The following is a 12,603-nucleotide window of genomic DNA, read 5'->3' on the forward strand; positions in this document are numbered from 1 at the left end:
ATTTTGGATCTCTATTATGTACACACCACACTAACATAAAACAGCTCATTTTAAAATGCATTTAAATAATTTGATTCAAAGTGTCTCCCAGGTATGCCTCAATTATAGATATTGCATATATATCAGAATAGGCCATTTGAAAAGGATTCAACATCACAATAAATAAAACCAAGAGAATGAAAACAGTATACATAAGCCTACATTTTTAATTGTCATATTAGTGCTAAAGTATAATGAAAACCAAAGTTGAAGTGTTCCTTTATAAGGCAGGAGGATAAAATCTTTTGTTTTATGTTAACCTGGACTCTCTCCTACAGCTCGTTAAGAAGTAAAGTAATACATTCCTAGTCCATTATAGATGACTACAACTACTTTGCCAATTTTATGTGACTGTCTTGATGCAATCTTGAAGAACCTTAAGATGACCATAAACACAACAATTGTAATTGAAAAAAGTACATTTACCAGAAAAGATTTGAAATTTGCTGTATATCAATTTCCATCCTCAACCAGACACCAAAATGTGTATAAAATAACTTAACCAAGTGGCTCCATAGCTCAGGGGTTAGAGCACTGGTCTTGTAAACCAGGGGTTGTGAGTTCAAATCTCACTGGGGCCTAATGTGTCATTATTGTTTCTGCTGCTAAAACTTAATTTGCAGCAACCTATATTGCAATAGTCTGCTTTAGTATGCTAAATGAGAAGATGATGTATAGCCAAATTGGAAAGACACAGATCGCATTCAGTCTAACCTATTGAATGGTTTCAAGAGCATATTTGAAAACATTTGTGTTTTCTTTTATTGGACCAATTTCCTTCAAACTGAAACTCCCAGCATGGTTATTCACCATCATTATAAAATAAATATAAGAGATTTCCAATTATTTAACTTTAAAAAGAGCATTTAAAGCTATGGAGCCACTTGGTTAAGTTATGTTATACACATTTTGGTGTCTGGTTGAGGATGGAAATTGATATACAGCAAATTTCAAATCTTTTCTGGTAAATGTACTTTTTTCAATTACAATTGTTGTGTTTATGGTCATCTTAAGGTTCTTCAAGATTGCATTGCATAGAGCAGATTTCATCTTGTGCAATTGATACCAATATTTTGAATATAGGTGCCAATAGATATAACTGAAGGCTGATTTGAACATGTAAGCATATATACTCTACACGTGCAAGCACACTCAGGGTAATGACCACTAATGACTACAAATAACTCTATAAAGATGTCCGGATTTAACATTTTGAAATAATTCTACCCTATGGATCCTAAAGTTGGAAAGCCATGGAAAGTATGACCAATTTTGGATCTCTATTATGTACACACCACAATAACATAAAACAGCTCATTTTAAAATGCATTTAAATAATTTGATTCAAAGTGTCTCCCAGGTATGCCTCAATTATAGATATTGCATATATATCAGAATAGGCCATTTGAAAAGGATTCAACATCACAATAAATAAAACCAAGAGAATGAAAACAGTATACATAAGCCTACATTTTTAATTGTCATATTAGTGCTAAAGTATAATGAAAACCAAAGTTGAAGTGTTCCTTTATAAGGCAGGAGGATAAAATCTTTTGTTTTATGTTAACCTGGACTCTCTCCTACAGCTCGTTAAGAAGTAAAGTAATACATTCCTAGTCCATTATAGATGACTACAACTACTTTGCCAATTTTATGTGACTGTCTTGATGCAATCTTGAAGAACCTTAAGATGACCATAAACACAACAATTGTAATTGAAAAAAGTACATTTACCAGAAAAGATTTGAAATTTGCTGAATATCAATTTCCATACTCAACCAGACACCAAAATCTGTATAAAATAACTTAACCAAGTGGCTCCATAGCTCAGGGGTTAGAGCACTGGTCTTGTAAAGCAGGGGTCGTGAGTTCAAATCTCACTGGGGCCTAATGCGTCATTATTGTTACTGCTGCTAAAACTTAATTTGCAGCAGTAAATTTTTAGCATACTAAAGCAATAGTCTGCTTTAGTATGCTAAATGAGAAGATGATGAATACACACTTGTATAGCCAAATTGGAAAGACACATATCACATTCAGTCTAACCTATTGACTGGTTTCAAGAGCATATTTGAAAACATTTGTGTTTTCTTTTATTGGACCAATTTCCTTCAAACTGAAACTCCCAGCATGGTTATTCACCATCATTATAAAATAAATATAAGAGATTTCCAATTATTTAACTTTAAAAAGAGCATTTAAAGCTATGGAGCCACTTGGTTAAGTTATGTTATACACATTTTGGTGTCTGGTTGAGGATGGAAATTGATATACAGCAAATTTCAAATCTTTTCTGGTAAATGTACTTTTTTCAATTACAATTGTTGTGTTTATGGTCATCTTAAGGTTCTTCAAGATTGCATTGCATAGAGCAGATTTCATCTTGTGCAATTGATACCAATATTTTGAATATAGGTGCCAATAGATATAACTGAAGGCTGATTTGAACATGTAAGCATATATACTCTACACGTGCAAGCACACTCAGGGTAATGACCACTAATGACTACAAATAACTCTATAAAGATGTCCGGATTTAACATTTTGAAATAATTCTACCCTATGGATCCTAAAGTTGGAAAGCCATGGAAAGTATGACCAATTTTGGATCTCTATTATGTACACACCACACTAACATAAAACAGCTCATTTTAAAATGCATTTAAATAATTTGATTCAAAGTGTCTCCCAGGTATGCCTCAATTATAGATATTGCATATATATCAGAATAGGCCATTTGAAAAGGATTCAACATCACAATAAATAAAACCAAGAGAATGAAAACAGTATACATAAGCCTACATTTTTAATTGTCATATTAGTGCTAAAGTATAATGAAAACCAAAGTTGAAGTGTTCCTTTATAAGGCAGGAGGATAAAATCTTTTGTTTTATGTTAACCTGGACTCTCTCCTACAGCTCGTTAAGAAGTAAAGTAATACATTCCTAGTCCATTATAGATGACTACAACTACTTTGCCAATTTTATGTGACTGTCTTGATGCAATCTTGAAGAACCTTAAGATGACCATAAACACAACAATTGTAATTGAAAAAAGTACATTTACCATAAAAGATTTGAAATTTGCTGTATATCAATTTCCATCCTCAACCAGACACCAAAATGTGTATAAAATAACTTAACCAAGTGGCTCCATAGCTCAGGGCTTAGAGCACTGGTCTTGTAAACCAGGGGTCGTGAGTTCAAATCTCACTGGGGCCTAATGTGTCATTATTGTTTCTGCTGCTAAAACTTAATTTGCAGCAACCTATATTGCAATAGTCTGCTTTAGTATGCTAAATGAGAAGATGATGTATAGCCAAATTGGAAAGACACAGATCGCATTCAGTCTAACCTATTGAATGGTTTCAAGAGCATATTTGAAAACATTTGTGTTTTCTTTTATTGGACCAATTTCCTTCAAACTGAAACTCCCAGCATGGTTATTCACCATCATTATAAAATAAATATAAGAGATTTCCAATTATTTAACTTTAAAAAGAGCATTTAAAGCTATGGAGCCACTTGGTTAAGTTATGTTATACACATTTTGGTGTCTGGTTGAGGATGGAAATTGATATACAGCAAATTTCAAATCTTTTCTGGTAAATGTACTTTTTTCAATTACAATTGTTGTGTTTATGGTCATCTTAAGGTTCTTCAAGATTGCATTGCATAGAGCAGATTTCATCTTGTGCAATTGATACCAATATTTTGAATATAGGTGCCAATAGATATAACTGAAGGCTGATTTGAACATGTAAGCATATATACTCTACACGTGCAAGCACACTCAGGGTAATGACCACTAATGACTACAAATAACTCTATAAAGATGTCCGGATTTAACATTTTGAAATAATTCTACCCTATGGATCCTAAAGTTGGAAAGCCATGGAAAGTATGACCAATTTTGGATCTCTATTATGTACACACCACACTAACATAAAACAGCTCATTTTAAAATGCATTTAAATAATTTGATTCAAAGTGTCTCCCAGGTATGCCTCAATTATAGATATTGCATATATATCAGATTAGGCCATTTGAAAAGGATTCAACATCACAATAAATAGAACCAAGAGAATGAAAACAGTATACATAAGCCTACATTTTTAATTGTCATATTAGTGCTAAAGTATAATGAAAACCAAAGTTGAAGTGTTCCTTTATAAGGCAGGAGGATTAAATATTTTGTTTTATGTTAACCTGGCCTCTCTCCTACAGCTCGTTAAGAAGTAAAGTAATACATTCCTAGTCCATTATAGATGACTACAACTACTTTGCCAATTTTATGTGACTGTCTTGATGCAATCTTGAAGAACCTTAAGATGACCATAAACACAACAATTGTAATTGAAAAAAGTACATTTACCAGAAAAGATTTGAAATTTGCTGAATATCAATTTCCATACTCAACCAGACACCAAAATCTGTATAAAATAACTTAACCAAGTGGCTCCATAGCTCAGGGGTTAGAGCACTGGTCTTGTAAAGCAGGGGTCGTGAGTTCAAATCTCACTGGTGCCTAATGCGTCATTATTGTTACTGCTGCTAAAACTTAATTTGCAGCAACCTATATTGCAATAGTCTGCTTTAGTATGCTAAATGAGAAGATGATGAATACACACTTGTATAGCCAAATTGGAAAGACACATATCACATTCAGTCTAACCTATTGACTGGTTTCAAGAGCATATTTGAAAACATTTGTGTTTTCTTTTATTGGACCAATTTCCTTCAAACTGAAACTCCCAGCATGGTTATTCACCATCATTATAAAATAAATATAAGAGATTTCCAATTATTTAACTTTAAAAAGAGCATTTAAAGCTATGGAGCCACTTGGTTAAGTTATGTTATACACATTTTGGTGTCTGGTTGAGGATGGAAATTGATATACAGCAAATTTCAAATCTTTTCTGGTAAATGTACTTTTTTCAATTACAATTGTTGTGTTTATGGTCATCTTAAGGTTCTTCAAGATTGCATTGCATAGAGCAGATTTCATCTTGTGCAATTGATACCAATATTTTGAATATAGGTGCCAATAGATATAACTGAAGGCTGATTTGAACATGTAAGCATATATACTCTACACGTGCAAGCACACTCAGGGTAATGACCACTAATGACTACAAATAACTCTATAAAGATGTCCGGCTTTAACATTTTGAAATAATTCTACCCTATTGATCCTAAAGTTGGAAAGCCATGGAAAGTATGACCAATTTTGGATCTCTATTATGTACACACCACAATAACATAAAACAGCTCATTTTAAAATGCATTTAAATAATTTGATTCAAAGTGTCTCCCAGGTATGCCTCAATTATAGATATTGCATATATATCAGATTAGGCCATTTGAAAAGGATTCAACATCACAATAAATAGAACCAAGAGAATGAAAACAGTATACATAAGCCTACATTTTTAATTGTCATATTAGTGCTAAAGTATAATGAAAGCCAAAGTTGAAGTGTTCCTTTATAAGGCAGGAGGATTAAATATTTTGTTTTATGCTAACCTGGCCTCTCTCCTACAGCTCGTTAAGAAGTAAAGTAATACATTCCTAGTCCATTATAGATGACTACAACTACTTTGCCAATTTTATGTGACTGTCTTGATGCAATCTTGAAGAACCTTAAGATGACCATAAACACAACAATTGTAATTGAAAAAAGTACATTTACCAGAAAAGATTTGAAATTTGCTGTATATCAATTTCCATCCTCAATCAGACACCAAAATGTGTATAAAATAACTTAACCAAGTGGCTCCATAGCCTAGGGGTTAGAGCACTGGTCTTGTAAACCAGAGGTTGTGAGTTCAAATCTCACTGGGGCCTAATGCGTCATTATTGTTACTCCTGCTAAAACTTAATTTGCAGCAACCTATATTGCAATAGTCTGCTTTAGTATGCTAAATGAGAAGATGATGAATACACACTTGTATAGCCAAATTGGAAAGACACATATCGCATTCAGTCTAACCTATTGACTGGTTTCAAGAGCATATTTGAAAACATTTGTGTTTTCTTTTATTGGACCAATTTCCTTCAAACTGAAACTCCCAGCATGGTTATTCACCATCATTATAAAATAAATATAAGAGATTTCCAATTATTTAACTTTAAAAAGAGCATTTAAAGCTATGGAGCCACTTGGTTAAGTTATGTTATACACATTTTGGTGTCTGGTTGAGGATGGAAATTGATATACAGCAAATTTCAAATCTTTTCTGGTAAATGTACTTTTTTCAATTACAATTGTTGTGTTTATGGTCATCTTAAGGTTCTTCAAGATTGCATTGCATAGAGCAGATTTCATCTTGTGCAATTGATACCAATATTTTGAATATAGGTGCCAATAGATATAACTGAAGGCTGATTTGAACATGTAAGCATATATACTCTACACGTGCAAGCACACTCAGGGTAATGACCACTAATGACTACAAATAACTCTATAAAGATGTCCGGCTTTAACATTTTGAAATAATTCTACCCTATTGATCCTAAAGTTGGAAAGCCATGGAAAGTATGACCAATTTTGGATCTCTATTATGTACACACCACAATAACATAAAACAGCTCATTTTAAAATGCATTTAAATAATTTGATTCAAAGTGTCTCCCAGGTATGCCTCAATTATAGATATTGCATATATATCAGATTAGGCCATTTGAAAAGGATTCAACATCACAATAAATAGAACCAAGAGAATGAAAACAGTATACATAAGCCTACATTTTTAATTGTCATATTAGTGCTAAAGTATAATGAAAGCCAAAGTTGAAGTGTTCCTTTATAAGGCAGGAGGATTAAATATTTTGTTTTATGCTAACCTGGCCTCTCTCCTACAGCTCGTTAAGAAGTAAAGTAATACATTCCTAGTCCATTATAGATGACTACAACTACTTTGCCAATTTTATGTGACTGTCTTGATGCAATCTTGAAGAACCTTAAGATGACCATAAACACAACAATTGTAATTGAAAAAAGTACATTTACCAGAAAAGATTTGAAATTTGCTGTATATCAATTTCCATCCTCAATCAGACACCAAAATGTGTATAAAATAACTTAACCAAGTGGCTCCATAGCCTAGGGGTTAGAGCACTGGTCTTGTAAACCAGAGGTTGTGAGTTCAAATCTCACTGGGGCCTAATGCGTCATTATTGTTACTCCTGCTAAAACTTAATTTGCAGCAACCTATATTGCAATAGTCTGCTTTAGTATGCTAAATGAGAAGATGATGAATACACACTTGTATAGCCAAATTGGAAAGACACATATCGCATTCAGTCTAACCTATTGACTGGTTTCAAGAGCATATTTGAAAACATTTGTGTTTTCTTTTATTGGACCAATTTCCTTCAAACTGAAACTCCCAGCATGGTTATTCACCATCATTATAAAATAAATATAAGAGATTTCCAATTATTTAACTTTAAAAAGAGCATTTAAAGCTATGGAGCCACTTGGTTAAGTTATGTTATACACATTTTGGTGTCTGGTTGAGGATGGAAATTGATATACAGCAAATTTCAAATCTTTTCTGGTAAATGTACTTTTTTCAATTACAATTGTTGTGTTTATGGTCATCTTAAGGTTCTTCAAGATTGCATTGCAAAGAGCAGATTTCATCTTGTGCAATTGATACCAATATTTTGAATATAGGTGCCAATAGATATAACTGAAGGCTGATTTGAACATGTAAGCATATATACTCTACACGTGCAAGCACACTCAGGGTAATGACCACTAATGACTACAAATAACTCTATAAAGATGTCCGGCTTTAACATTTTGAAATAATTCTACCCTATTGATCCTAAAGTTGGAAAGCCATGGAAAGTATGACCAATTTTGGATCTCTATTATGTACACACCACAATAACATAAAACAGCTCATTTTAAAATGCATTTAAATAATTTGATTCAAAGTGTCTCCCAGGTATGCCTCAATTATAGATATTGCATATATATCAGATTAGGCCATTTGAAAAGGATTCAACATCACAATAAATAGAACCAAGAGAATGAAAACAGTATACATAAGCCTACATTTTTAATTGTCATATTAGTGCTAAAGTATAATGAAAGCCAAAGTTGAAGTGTTCCTTTATAAGGCAGGAGGATTAAATATTTTGTTTTATGCTAACCTGGCCTCTCTCCTACAGCTCGTTAAGAAGTAAAGTAATACATTCCTAGTCCATTATAGATGACTACAACTACTTTGCCAATTTTATGTGACTGTCTTGATGCAATCTTGAAGAACCTTAAGATGACCATAAACACAACAATTGTAATTGAAAAAAGTACATTTACCAGAAAAGATTTGAAATTTGCTGTATATCAATTTCCATCCTCAATCAGACACCAAAATGTGTATAAAATAACTTAACCAAGTGGCTCCATAGCCTAGGGGTTAGAGCACTGGTCTTGTAAACCAGAGGTTGTGAGTTCAAATCTCACTGGGGCCTAATGCGTCATTATTGTTACTCCTGCTAAAACTTAATTTGCAGCAACCTATATTGCAATAGTCTGCTTTAGTATGCTAAATGAGAAGATGATGAATACACACTTGTATAGCCAAATTGGAAAGACACATATCGCATTCAGTCTAACCTATTGACTGGTTTCAAGAGCATATTTGAAAACATTTGTGTTTTCTTTTATTGGACCAATTTCCTTCAAACTGAAACTCCCAGCATGGTTATTCACCATCATTATAAAATAAATATAAGAGATTTCCAATTATTTAACTTTAAAAAGAGCATTTAAAGCTATGGAGCCACTTGGTTAAGTTATGTTATACACATTTTGGTGTCTGGTTGAGGATGGAAATTGATATACAGCAAATTTCAAATCTTTTCTGGTAAATGTACTTTTTTCAATTACAATTGTTGTGTTTATGGTCATCTTAAGGTTCTTCAAGATTGCATTGCAAAGAGCAGATTTCATCTTGTGCAATTGATACCAATATTTTGAATATAGGTGCCAATAGATATAACTGAAGGCTGATTTGAACATGTAAGCATATATACTCTACACGTGCAAGCACACTCAGGGTAATGACCACTAATGACTACAAATAACTCTATAAAGATGTCCGGCTTTAACATTTTGAAATAATTCTACCCTATTGATCCTAAAGTTGGAAAGCCATGGAAAGTATGACCAATTTTGGATCTCTATTATGTACACACCACAATAACATAAAACAGCTCATTTTAAAATGCATTTAAATAATTTGATTCAAAGTGTCTCCCAGGTATGCCTCAATTATAGATATTGCATATATATCAGATTAGGCCATTTGAAAAGGATTCAACATCACAATAAATAGAACCAAGAGAATGAAAACAGTATACATAAGCCTACATTTTTAATTGTCATATTAGTGCTAAAGTATAATGAAAGCCAAAGTTGAAGTGTTCCTTTATAAGGCAGGAGGATTAAATATTTTGTTTTATGCTAACCTGGCCTCTCTCCTACAGCTCGTTAAGAAGTAAAGTAATACATTCCTAGTCCATTATAGATGACTACAACTACTTTGCCAATTTTATGTGACTGTCTTGATGCAATCTTGAAGAACCTTAAGATGACCATAAACACAACAATTGTAATTGAAAAAAGTACATTTACCAGAAAAGATTTGAAATTTGCTGTATATCAATTTCCATCCTCAATCAGACACCAAAATGTGTATAAAATAACTTAACCAAGTGGCTCCATAGCCTAGGGGTTAGAGCACTGGTCTTGTAAACCAGAGGTTGTGAGTTCAAATCTCACTGGGGCCTAATGCGTCATTATTGTTACTCCTGCTAAAACTTAATTTGCAGCAACCTATATTGCAATAGTCTGCTTTAGTATGCTAAATGAGAAGATGATGAATACACACTTGTATAGCCAAATTGGAAAGACACATATCGCATTCAGTCTAACCTATTGACTGGTTTCAAGAGCATATTTGAAAACATTTGTGTTTTCTTTTATTGGACCAATTTCCTTCAAACTGAAACTCCCAGCATGGTTATTCACCATCATTATAAAATAAATATAAGAGATTTCCAATTATTTAACTTTAAAAAGAGCATTTAAAGCTATGGAGCCACTTGGTTAAGTTATGTTATACACATTTTGGTGTCTGGTTGAGGATGGAAATTGATATACAGCAAATTTCAAATCTTTTCTGGTAAATGTACTTTTTTCAATTACAATTGTTGTGTTTATGGTCATCTTAAGGTTCTTCAAGATTGCATTGCATAGAGCAGATTTCATCTTGTGCAATTGATACCAATATTTTGAATATAGGTGCCAATAGATATAACTGAAGGCTGATTTGAACATGTAAGCATATATACTCTACACGTGCAAGCACACTCAGGGTAATGACCACTAATGACTACAAATAACTCTATAAAGATGTCCGGATTTAACATTTTCAAATAATTCTACCCTATGGATCCTAAAGTTGGAAAGCCATGGAAAGTATGACCAATTTTGGATCTCTATTATGTACACACCACACTAACATAAAACAGCTCATTTTAAAATGCATTTAAATAATTTGATTCAAAGTGTCTCCCAGGTATGCCTCAATTATAGATATTGCATATATATCAGATTAGGCCATTTGAAAAGGATTCAACATCACAATAAATAGAACCAAGAGAATGAAAACAGTATACATAAGCCTACATTTTTAATTGTCATATTAGTGCTAAAGTATAATGAAAGCCAAAGTTGAAGTGTTCCTTTATAAGGCAGGAGGATTAAATATTTTGTTTTATGCTAACCTGGCCTCTCTCCTACAGCTCGTTAAGAAGTAAAGTAATACATTCCTAGTCCATTATAGATGACTACAACTACTTTGCCAATTTTATGTGACTGTCTTGATGCAATCTTGAAGAACCTTAAGATGACCATAAACACAACAATTGTAATTGAAAAAAGTACATTTACCAGAAAAGATTTGAAATTTGCTGTATATCAATTTCCATCCTCAATCAGACACCAAAATGTGTATAAAATAACTTAACGAAGTGGCTCCGTAGCCTAGGGGTTAGAGCACTGGTCTTGTAAACCAGAGGTTGTGAGTTCAAATCTCACTGGGGCCTAATGCGTCATTATTGTTACTCCTGCTAAAACTTAATTTGCAGCAACCTATATTGCAATAGTCTGCTTTAGTATGCTAAATGAGAAGATGATGAATACACACTTGTATAGCCAAATTGGAAAGACACATATCGCATTCAGTCTAACCTATTGACTGGTTTCAAGAGCATATTTGAAAACATTTGTGTTTTCTTTTATTGGACCAATTTCCTTCAAACTGAAACTCCCAGCATGGTTATTCACCATCATTATAAAATAAATATAAGAGATTTCCAATTATTTAACTTTAAAAAGAGCATTTAAAGCTATGGAGCCACTTGGTTAAGTTATGTTATACACATTTTGGTGTCTGGTTGAGGATGGAAATTGATATACAGCAAATTTCAAATCTTTTCTGGTAAATGTACTTTTTTCAATTACAATTGTTGTGTTTATGGTCATCTTAAGGTTCTTCAAGATTGCATTGCATAGAGCAGATTTCATCTTGTGCAATTGATACCAATATTTTGAATATAGGTGCCAATAGATATAACTGAAGGCTGATTTGAACATGTAAGCATATATACTCTACACGTGCAAGCACACTCAGGGTAATGACCACTAATGACTACAAATAACTCTATAAAGATGTCCGGCTTTAACATTTTGAAATAATTCTACCCTATTGATCCTAAAGTTGGAAAGCCATGGAAAGTATGACCAATTTTGGATCTCTATTATGTACACACCACAATAACATAAAACAGCTCATTTTAAAATGCATTTAAATAATTTGATTCAAAGTGTCTCCCAGGTATGCCTCAATTATAGATATTGCATATATATCAGATTAGGCCATTTGAAAAGGATTCAACATCACAATAAATAGAACCAAGAGAATGAAAACAGTATACATAAGCCTACATTTTTAATTGTCATATTAGTGCTAAAGTATAATGAAAGCCAAAGTTGAAGTGTTCCTTTATAAGGCAGGAGGATTAAATATTTTGTTTTATGCTAACCTGGCCTCTCTCCTACAGCTCGTTAAGAAGTAAAGTAATACATTCCTAGTCCATTATAGATGACTACAACTACTTTGCCAATTTTATGTGACTGTCTTGATTCAATCTTGAAGAACCTTAAGATGACCATAAACACAACAATTGTAATTGAAAAAAGTACATTTACCAGAAAAGATTTGAAATTTGCTGTATATCAATTTCCATCCTCAATCAGACACCAAAATGTGTATAAAATAACTTAACCAAGTGGCTCCATAGCCTAGGGGTTAGAGCACTGGTCTTGTAAACCAGAGGTTGTGAGTTCAAATCTCACTGGGGCCTAATGCGTCATTATTGTTACTCCTGCTAAAACTTAATTTGCAGCAACCTATATTGCAATAGTCTGCTTTAGTATGCTAAATGAGAAGATGATGAATACACACTTGTATAGCCAAAT

At 32.9% G+C, this 12,603-nt stretch overlaps 10 non-coding genes across 10 annotated transcripts; all 10 read left to right on the plus strand.

Moving 5' to 3' along the window:
• The first annotated feature begins 547 nt into the window (after positions 1-547).
• Positions 548-620, plus strand: TRNAT-UGU (transfer RNA threonine (anticodon UGU)). The gene has a single exon. It is a non-coding gene; the product is annotated as a tRNA-Thr (tRNA).
• Positions 621-1,855: 1,235 nt separating this feature from the next.
• On the plus strand, positions 1,856-1,928 carry TRNAT-UGU (transfer RNA threonine (anticodon UGU)). Its single transcript has one exon. It is a non-coding gene; the product is annotated as a tRNA-Thr (tRNA).
• A 1,259-nt stretch (positions 1,929-3,187) lies between these two features.
• TRNAT-UGU (transfer RNA threonine (anticodon UGU)) lies at positions 3,188-3,260 on the plus strand. Its single transcript has one exon. It is a non-coding gene; the product is annotated as a tRNA-Thr (tRNA).
• A 1,235-nt stretch (positions 3,261-4,495) lies between these two features.
• Positions 4,496-4,568, plus strand: TRNAT-UGU (transfer RNA threonine (anticodon UGU)). Its single transcript has one exon. It is a non-coding gene; the product is annotated as a tRNA-Thr (tRNA).
• Positions 4,569-5,815: 1,247 nt separating this feature from the next.
• On the plus strand, positions 5,816-5,888 carry TRNAT-UGU (transfer RNA threonine (anticodon UGU)). Its single transcript has one exon. It is a non-coding gene; the product is annotated as a tRNA-Thr (tRNA).
• Positions 5,889-7,135: 1,247 nt separating this feature from the next.
• Positions 7,136-7,208, plus strand: TRNAT-UGU (transfer RNA threonine (anticodon UGU)). The gene has a single exon. It is a non-coding gene; the product is annotated as a tRNA-Thr (tRNA).
• A 1,247-nt stretch (positions 7,209-8,455) lies between these two features.
• Positions 8,456-8,528, plus strand: TRNAT-UGU (transfer RNA threonine (anticodon UGU)). The gene has a single exon. It is a non-coding gene; the product is annotated as a tRNA-Thr (tRNA).
• Positions 8,529-9,775: 1,247 nt separating this feature from the next.
• On the plus strand, positions 9,776-9,848 carry TRNAT-UGU (transfer RNA threonine (anticodon UGU)). The gene has a single exon. It is a non-coding gene; the product is annotated as a tRNA-Thr (tRNA).
• A 1,247-nt stretch (positions 9,849-11,095) lies between these two features.
• TRNAT-UGU (transfer RNA threonine (anticodon UGU)) lies at positions 11,096-11,168 on the plus strand. Its single transcript has one exon. It is a non-coding gene; the product is annotated as a tRNA-Thr (tRNA).
• Positions 11,169-12,415: 1,247 nt separating this feature from the next.
• Positions 12,416-12,488, plus strand: TRNAT-UGU (transfer RNA threonine (anticodon UGU)). Its single transcript has one exon. It is a non-coding gene; the product is annotated as a tRNA-Thr (tRNA).
• The last annotated feature ends 115 nt before the right edge of the window (positions 12,489-12,603 follow it).

This window comes from Taudactylus pleione, unplaced genomic scaffold (assembly GCF_031769625.1).
Source record: "Taudactylus pleione unplaced genomic scaffold, aTauple2 ptg001975l, whole genome shotgun sequence".
NCBI classification, from domain to species: domain Eukaryota; kingdom Metazoa; phylum Chordata; class Amphibia; order Anura; family Myobatrachidae; genus Taudactylus; species Taudactylus pleione.